The sequence below is a fragment of the Procambarus clarkii genome, chromosome 28, assembly GCF_040958095.1.
Source record: "Procambarus clarkii isolate CNS0578487 chromosome 28, FALCON_Pclarkii_2.0, whole genome shotgun sequence".
In the NCBI taxonomy this organism is placed as follows: Eukaryota; Metazoa; Arthropoda; class Malacostraca; order Decapoda; family Cambaridae; genus Procambarus; species Procambarus clarkii.
The window spans coordinates 36,110,178-36,118,319 of NC_091177.1; positions in this window are offsets into that span (position 1 = coordinate 36,110,178).

The window sequence follows — 8,142 nt, forward strand, 5'->3', positions numbered from 1 at the left end:
TTAATATAGCACTACCTCCCAGACCTCCAGCTCCCGAGCCCGGATGGGACTTTATCAAAGCAGATTGGACGAAGTTTCAGGAAGCTCTCGAAACTTGACACCAAAACTACACTCCTCCTGACAACACCGAAGAAATGGAAAAAGATTTAGTAAATGCAATACATAGAGCAGCAAATCACACCATCCCCAAGAGGAAAACAATTACCCAACAACACAAGGACCATTGGTATTACTGTGATAGGATCAAAGAGCTACATAACAGACTAAATCGTGCACGAAAGAATTTCAGAAGAGATAGAACCGAAGCTAATCTAGGACTTCTTAGAGCTGTCCGAGATCATGTGCACGAAGAAACAGCAAAAATCCAAGAAGAAAAATGGCTCGAGTGGTGTGCCAAGCTAAATCAGCATACGTCCTTGGGCGACATCTGGAGGCAGATCAACAAGGCCAAAGGAAAATCGCCTCCTGCTCCGCCGCACCATGTTCATCCAGAGCAAGAAGCAGAAAGGTTAGCAAATCTATTTGCTTCAAGAGCCAGTTCCACTCAACTTCCTCAAGCAACTCTGACTCACCAACAAAGACTTCAAGCAGCAAGATGAAAAAAATAGATGATGCTTTAGCCTTACCTGACAATTTAGACCAACCTTTCATTCTAAAAGAACTCAGAAGTGCTACAAAGAAAACTAAAAATACAGCTCCAGGCGAGGACAAAATCACTTACAACATGCTAGCCAAGCTAGGAGAAAAGGGTGAAGAAGCCTTCTTGAATCTCATCAACAGAGTATGGGTGACAAGAACCCGACCACTCTCTTGGAACAGTGCAATTATAGTTCCCATTCCAAAACCTAAAGACCCAGGAAATCCAAGACCCATCTCATTAACAAGCTGTCTGGCTAAAACTGCAGAAAGAATGGCTCTTAATCGAATTGAATGGAAAGCCAATCCACTACACCAAAATATGTTTGCTTACAGAAAAGGTGTTGGAACCACAGAATGCCTTACCTCCCTCCTATATAAAATCAATGACAAACCTGGAATCCCTATTTTTCTAGACCTTGTAAAAGCCTTCGAGTTAGCCAGTGCTCCAGCTACACTGTGCTGCCTTGTGGATAAGGAAATCAAAGGTCACGCTCTTGCTTTTGCCAAAGGAAGCCTGCTTAACCGAGAAGCTAAAGTCAAATTCCAAGGAAAAACATCTACCTCAAAGAGGCTGGAAAATGGAACTCCGCAGGGAGGAATACTAAGCCCCTTCCTCTTCAACTGTCTCATGGAACAATTCATGAAGCTCAAGCTACCAAAAGCCAAACTTCTTAACTATACAGACGACTTTGTGGTCATCATCAATGGCAAAGGTGCAAGGAACCATGCACAAAAATGCCTAGATATTATCAGCAAGGAAGCGGAACACATAGCAGTGAAAATAAACAGCAATAAAACAAAAGCTATGGGCGTTAAAATGAGAACTCAAGACATCAGACTGGCAATACAAGGACAAGAAATTGAGTGGGTTACCTCTTTTCAATACCTAGGAGTCATAATAGACAACCAGTTGAAATTCACTCAAGAAATTGAATATCTTCGGCAACGCTGTAAAGCCAGAAACTCAGTTTTGCGCTCCCTGACCAGTCTTAGAGATGGTTCATCTCTACCAGTACTCAAAATGTACTACGTACAAGCAGTTAGGTCACTCATCGACTATGCTGCTCCTGCTCTTACATCCCTCAGTGATAACCAATGGGAGAAACTGGAAGTGTGTCAAAATGATGCTCTGCGAACAATGCTTGGAGCACCTGTATGGACGCGTAGAGAGAACCTTAGAATGGAAACAAATTTACCAGCATTAGAAAACAGGATGAAACAAAGGATAGCCACCATAATAGGAAAACTTTCTGGAACAACTGCCAGGCTGTCAATCAAAGACAGCATACAGAGATCCTTTCAGAAAAACCTACAGTATAGAACAAGCTCATGGATGGATAATGTGGTCAAGATTTTAGAGAAAATGGACATGAAATGGACCATTAAAAACAAAGGGGAAGATAGACCATATCAACACTTTCGACAGCCTCCTCCATGGGAAGAATCGACTCTAAAGATAATCATTGAAAGATTATCAGTTAAAAAATCAGCATGTGACCCGCAGAGGCTCAAGGAAGTAATAGAGCAACAAATGGAAACTATCTCTAGACCCACAACGACTCACATCTTCACAGACGGATAAGTTGATCAAGAATAGGTTCTGCTGGGGCAGCAGTTTACACTACCAACCATGAAGCTTACTGGAGCATGAATAGTGGGTGCTCAACATTGCAAACAGAATTATATGCCCTGAAGGAGGCAATAAACTATACAATTGAGAATAATTTACATGATGTCATCATTCATACAGACTCTAAATCTTCGCTCCAGGCATTGTTATCCAGTCAGCACAGAGATAATATACATCTCCTCACAGAAATTCAACATATAGGAAAAGATGCCCATAATCGAGGGCTGTCAATCACCCTAAATTGGATACCTAGTCACATTGGCATAAAGGGTAATGAAAAGACAGTCTCACTAGCAAAAACTGCCACTGCTCTACCTGTTGTACAGGTTCAAATCCCTCCAAGTTTCTCACAGATAAAGGAGCAAATCAAGAAGAAAATATTCTCAACTATCAAAAGTCGCCACAGAGCCAAAGTAGCGGAAGGAAGATCCATTGCGATATGGTATGAACAAGCCACTGGCTACTCCTCTTTCAAGCCTGGCAAAAAGATATCCAGAGACATTGCAGCAGCCATACACAGACTCAGACTTGGGTACAAGTGCTGCTGGGAGGTAATGAACCCAATAGTTAAAGAGTGTCACATCTGTGAAACTGAGGCAGAGGCGCCGCTATTGCACTACTTACTAGAATGTGAAGCTACTGAACCCCTGCGCATCAAACTCAACATTAATCCAACGACAGCAGCTGCATTAGATGCACATTCCACCGCGACTACAATGATTAGAAAAGCTGTTGAGGAATGGGACTCATTAGTGAGCATTCTGCATCTACATCTGCCACCAAGATAATGTTAATAAAAAAAGATTAAAACCAGTGCAATAAAACAGAAGCGACAAAATAAGCAGGGAAAAAGGAGAAGTCCTCTCCTCCATTTTAAACTTAGACCTAAATATCACAGGAAAAAGGTTATCATGTACATCACCAAACTCAATTACGGGCTCACCATAGCCCGTGCTACATGGACACTCCGTCCTGAATAGCTAAATCTTTAACAACAACAACATGTAAGTTCTATTCAGTTGTGTATGTGTAAACTAAAGTCTTTGAAAATGTAATAAGTTTTACGAAACGCGCTCAAGTGTCGCGTCAGACTAGAAATAAAAATGAATTATGGAGAATTGATTTTTGAATTACCACCAACAGTGAAAAGAAATGTACGAAAGATAGAGAAAATTCGTGTTAGAATTATTAATCTTACTTTTTCCGTCATATTTAATAATATATATATATGTATATATATGTATATATATATATATATATATATATATATATATATATATATATATATATATATATATATATATATATATATATATATATATGTCGTACCTAGTAGCCAGAACGCACTTCTCAGCCTACTATGCAAGGCCCGATTTGCCTAATAAGCTAAGTTTTCCTGAATTAATATATTTTCTCTAATTTTTTTCTTATGAAATGATAAAGCTACCCATTTCATTATGTATGAGGTCAAATTTTTTTTATTGGAGTTAAAATTAACGTAGATATATGACCGAACCTAACCAACCCTACCTAACCTAACCTAACCAATCTTTATAGGTTAGGTTAGGTTAGGTAGCCGAAAAAGTTAGGTTAGGTTAGGTTAGGTAGGTTAGGTAGACGAAAAACAATTAATTCATGAAAACTTGGCTTATTAGGCAAATCGGGCCTTGCATAGTAGGCATAGAAGTGAGTTCTGGCTACTAGGTACGACATATATATATATATATATATATATATATATATATATATATATATATATATATATATATATATATATATATATGTCGTACCTAGTAGCCAGAACGCACTTCCCAGCCTATTATGCATGGCCCGATTTGCCTAATAAGCCAAGTTTTCATGAATTAATTGTTTTTCGACTACCTAACCTACCTAACCTAACCTAACCTAACTTTTTCTGCTACCTAACCTAACCTAACCTATAAAGATAGGTTAGGTTAGGTTAGGTAGGGTTGGTTAGGTTCGGTCATATATCTACGTTAATTTTAACTCAAATAAAAAAAAATTGACCTCATACATAATGAAATGGGTAGCTTTATCATTTCATAAGAAAAACATTAGAGAAAATATATTATTTCAGGAAAACTTGGCTTATTAGGCAAATCGGGCCTTGCATTTTAGGCCGAATACGACGTTCTGGCTACTAGGTACGACATATATATATATATATATATATATATATATATATATATATATATATATATATATATATATATATATATATATATTTATATATATATATATATATATATTTATATATATATATATTTATATATATATTTATATATATATATATATATATATATATATATATATATATATATATATATATGTCGTACCTAGTAGCCAGAACGCACTTCTCAGCCTACTATGCAAGGCCCGATTTGCCTACTAAGCCAAGTTTTCATGAATTAATATATTTTCTCTAATTGTTTTCTTATGAAATGATAAAGCTACCCATTTCATTATGTATGAGGACAATTTTTTTTTATTGCAGTTAAAATTTACGTAGATATATGACCGAACCTAACCAACCCTACCTAACCTAACCTAACCTATCTTTATAGGTTAGGTTAGGTTAGGTAGCCGAAAAAGTTAGGTTAGGTTAGGTAGGTTAGGTTGTCGAAAAACAATTATTTCATAAAAACTTGGCTTATTAGGCAAATCGGGTCTTGCATAGTAGGCTGATAAGTGCGTTCTGGCTACTAGGTACGACATATATATACCTAACCTTACCTAACCTAACGTTTTGGGCTAACAAACCTAACCTAACCTATAAAGATAGGTTAGGTTAGGTTAGGTAGGATTGGTTAGGTTCGGTCATATATCTACGTTAATTTTAACTCCAATAAAAAAATTGACCTCATACATAATGAAATGGGTAGCTTTATCATTTCATAAGAAAAAAATTAGAGAAAATATATTAATTCAGGAAAACTTGGCTTATTAGGCAAATCGGACCATGCATAGTAGGCTGAGAAGTGCATTCTGGCTACTAGGTACGACATATATATATATATGTATGTATATATATATATATATATATATATATATATATATATATATATATATATATACATATATATACATATATATATAAACCACAAGGTATATATATAAACCACAAGGTATATATATGTGGTTTATATATATATACATATATATATAAACCACAATGTCTCCTCTGAATACTTTTTATTTTCTTCTCCGAGGCTATGGGTCCCCACATTGGCACCAGAGGTTGTACCCTCACCCTATATGTTTATATATATATATATATATATATATATATATATATATATATATATATATATATATATATATATATATATGTTTATATATATATATATATATATATATATATATATATATATATATATATATATATATATAAACATATAGGGTGAGGGTACCACCTCTGGTGCCAATGTGGGGACCCATAGCCTCGGAGAAGAAAATAAAAAGTATTCAGAGGAGACCTTCTGGTTTCTCACTGAACACTAATATTATCTTCTCCTACCACCCCCATTCTTTTGTATGTACACATATATATTTACTTTATTTGAACTTTGTTACAAAAAAGGAGTTACATATGGGTTACAAAGATGGTTATCATAGGTTGTCGAGTTCCTCCCGCTCCTCAGATGGCGGGCAGGAACCCTGGATGCAGTGCGCATTTCCCCTCTGTATCGCCACACTGAGGCGCTGGAAAGGAAAGCTTGCAGCTCTTGGGTCCCTTGTTGTTTCAATATATATATATATATATATATATATATATATATATATATATATATATATATATATATATATATATATATATATATATATATATATATATATATATATATATATATATATATATATATATATATATATATATCATTTTGGTAGCAGTCTTTCCTGTAGACGTATATTATTAAATATGACCAAAAAAGAAAGATTAATAATTCTAACACGAATTTTCTCAATATTTCTTATGTTTCTTTTCACTGTTGATGGTAATTGAAAAATCAATTCTCCAAAATTAATTTTTATTTCTAGTCTGACACGACACTTGAACGCGTTTCTTAACAACTTATTACATTTTCAAAGAATTTTAGTTCACACATACACACAACTATAACCTGCAAACACTAAACAGAGTTCTTACTATGCTATGATATAATCAGCTTTCATTTTATTTTATACACCCATTTTGAGTGAGGTGATATGTTACAACAGTTTTGGATGAGGTGAAAAAAACTTTCAACACAGGATAGAACACGAAACAATGGGTATTAATTGGGTAAATTGAGGGTATGAATGGAAGTAACTGCTGAGGGCCTACTGGCCAATATTTCTTGATGCTTCTATATTGGAGCGGAGTCTTAAAGTGGGTAGAATATAATTGTGCATTAATTGGCTGTTGATTGCTGGTGTTGACTTCTTGATGTGTAGTACCTCGCAGATGTCAAGCCGCCTGCTATCGCTGTATCTATCGATGATTTCTGTGTTTTTGCTAAGATTTCTCTGGTGATGGTCTGGTTGTGGGAAGAGATTATATGTTCCATAATGGAGCCCTGTTGCTTATGCATCGTTAATCGCCTGGAAAAAGATGTTGTTGTCTTGCCTATATACTGAGTTCTTTGAGGCTTACAGTCCCCAAGTGGGCATTTGAAGGCATAGACGACGTTGTCTCCTTTAAAGCGTTCTGCTTTGTGTCTGGAGAGTTTCTCATGAGTAGGCTGGCCGTGTTTTTGGTTTTATAGTAAATCATCAGTTGTATCTACTGATTTTTGTCTGTATGGATAACGTTTCTATTAAAAATATCTTTCAGGACCCTTTCCTCCGTTTTATGAGCTGTGGAAAAGTAGTTCCTGTAAAATGGTTTAATAGGTGGTATAGGTGTTGTGTTAGTTGTCTCTTCAGAGGTTGCATGGCGTTTCTCCTTCCTTCTTATGATATCTTCAACGAAACCATGATGTCTTGGTTGACGAAAAAGAGGAAGACATCTTATGATGTCTTCCTCTTTTGTCCAGTCGTGTTGTTTGAGTGGTTAAGGTGTCCTGTATGCCAGATGCAGAGTGCTCCTGGCAGTATGGGTTTGAGTCAATTATGGGTGTGAGTTTTCAGTTAAATATATGTCTGGGGACCATTCAGACATGTTCACATTTGTGTTCCTCACCTGTGCCCCAAAGAATGAGGTGATTTGATAAAATACCATCCCCAAGATTACCATCAGAGTGCCGGCGGGAGGATGGGGAACTAGCCTCAGCTACCATCCTCTTTTGTCTGGTCGTGTTGGTCGAGTGGTTAAGGTGTCCTGTACTCCAGATGCACAGTGCTCCTGGCAGTATGGGTTCGAGTCACTTCTTGGAAAGAGTTTTCAGTTGTATATATGCGTCGAGACCGTTCAGGCTTGTTTGCATTTGTGTTCAAGTATGACGTCACGAAGGAAGGGGGGTCCGGTCATCGCGCCGCGGTGGCACCAGCAGTCTAAGACAGCACGTCAAGGAGGTCGGACGTGCGCTGGGGGGTCCTGTCAGTTGGACAGATTACCCCGTCTCCGGAGGACTTATGCATCACCAGCGGTCTGACAGCACCTGTGGGGTCTTCCTTCGTTCATGTGTTGGACTGGAGAGGGAATTGACAGAATATTGAGCAACAAGTGCTCCCAGGACAGGTGTTGTGCAGGTGAAGTCTAGGCAGAATCGTCTGGGACGTCTGATAGCTTCACAGTGACGACGTAGCGGCTGGGCCAATCCACTGGGAAGCAGTGAAAGAAGATACTAATTGGGAATCCGTACGACTGCAGCCGAGACGTAGGTTGGCAGCCGTAGTTGGGAGAAGTTGACGGCCGGGAGACCGACTCCAAC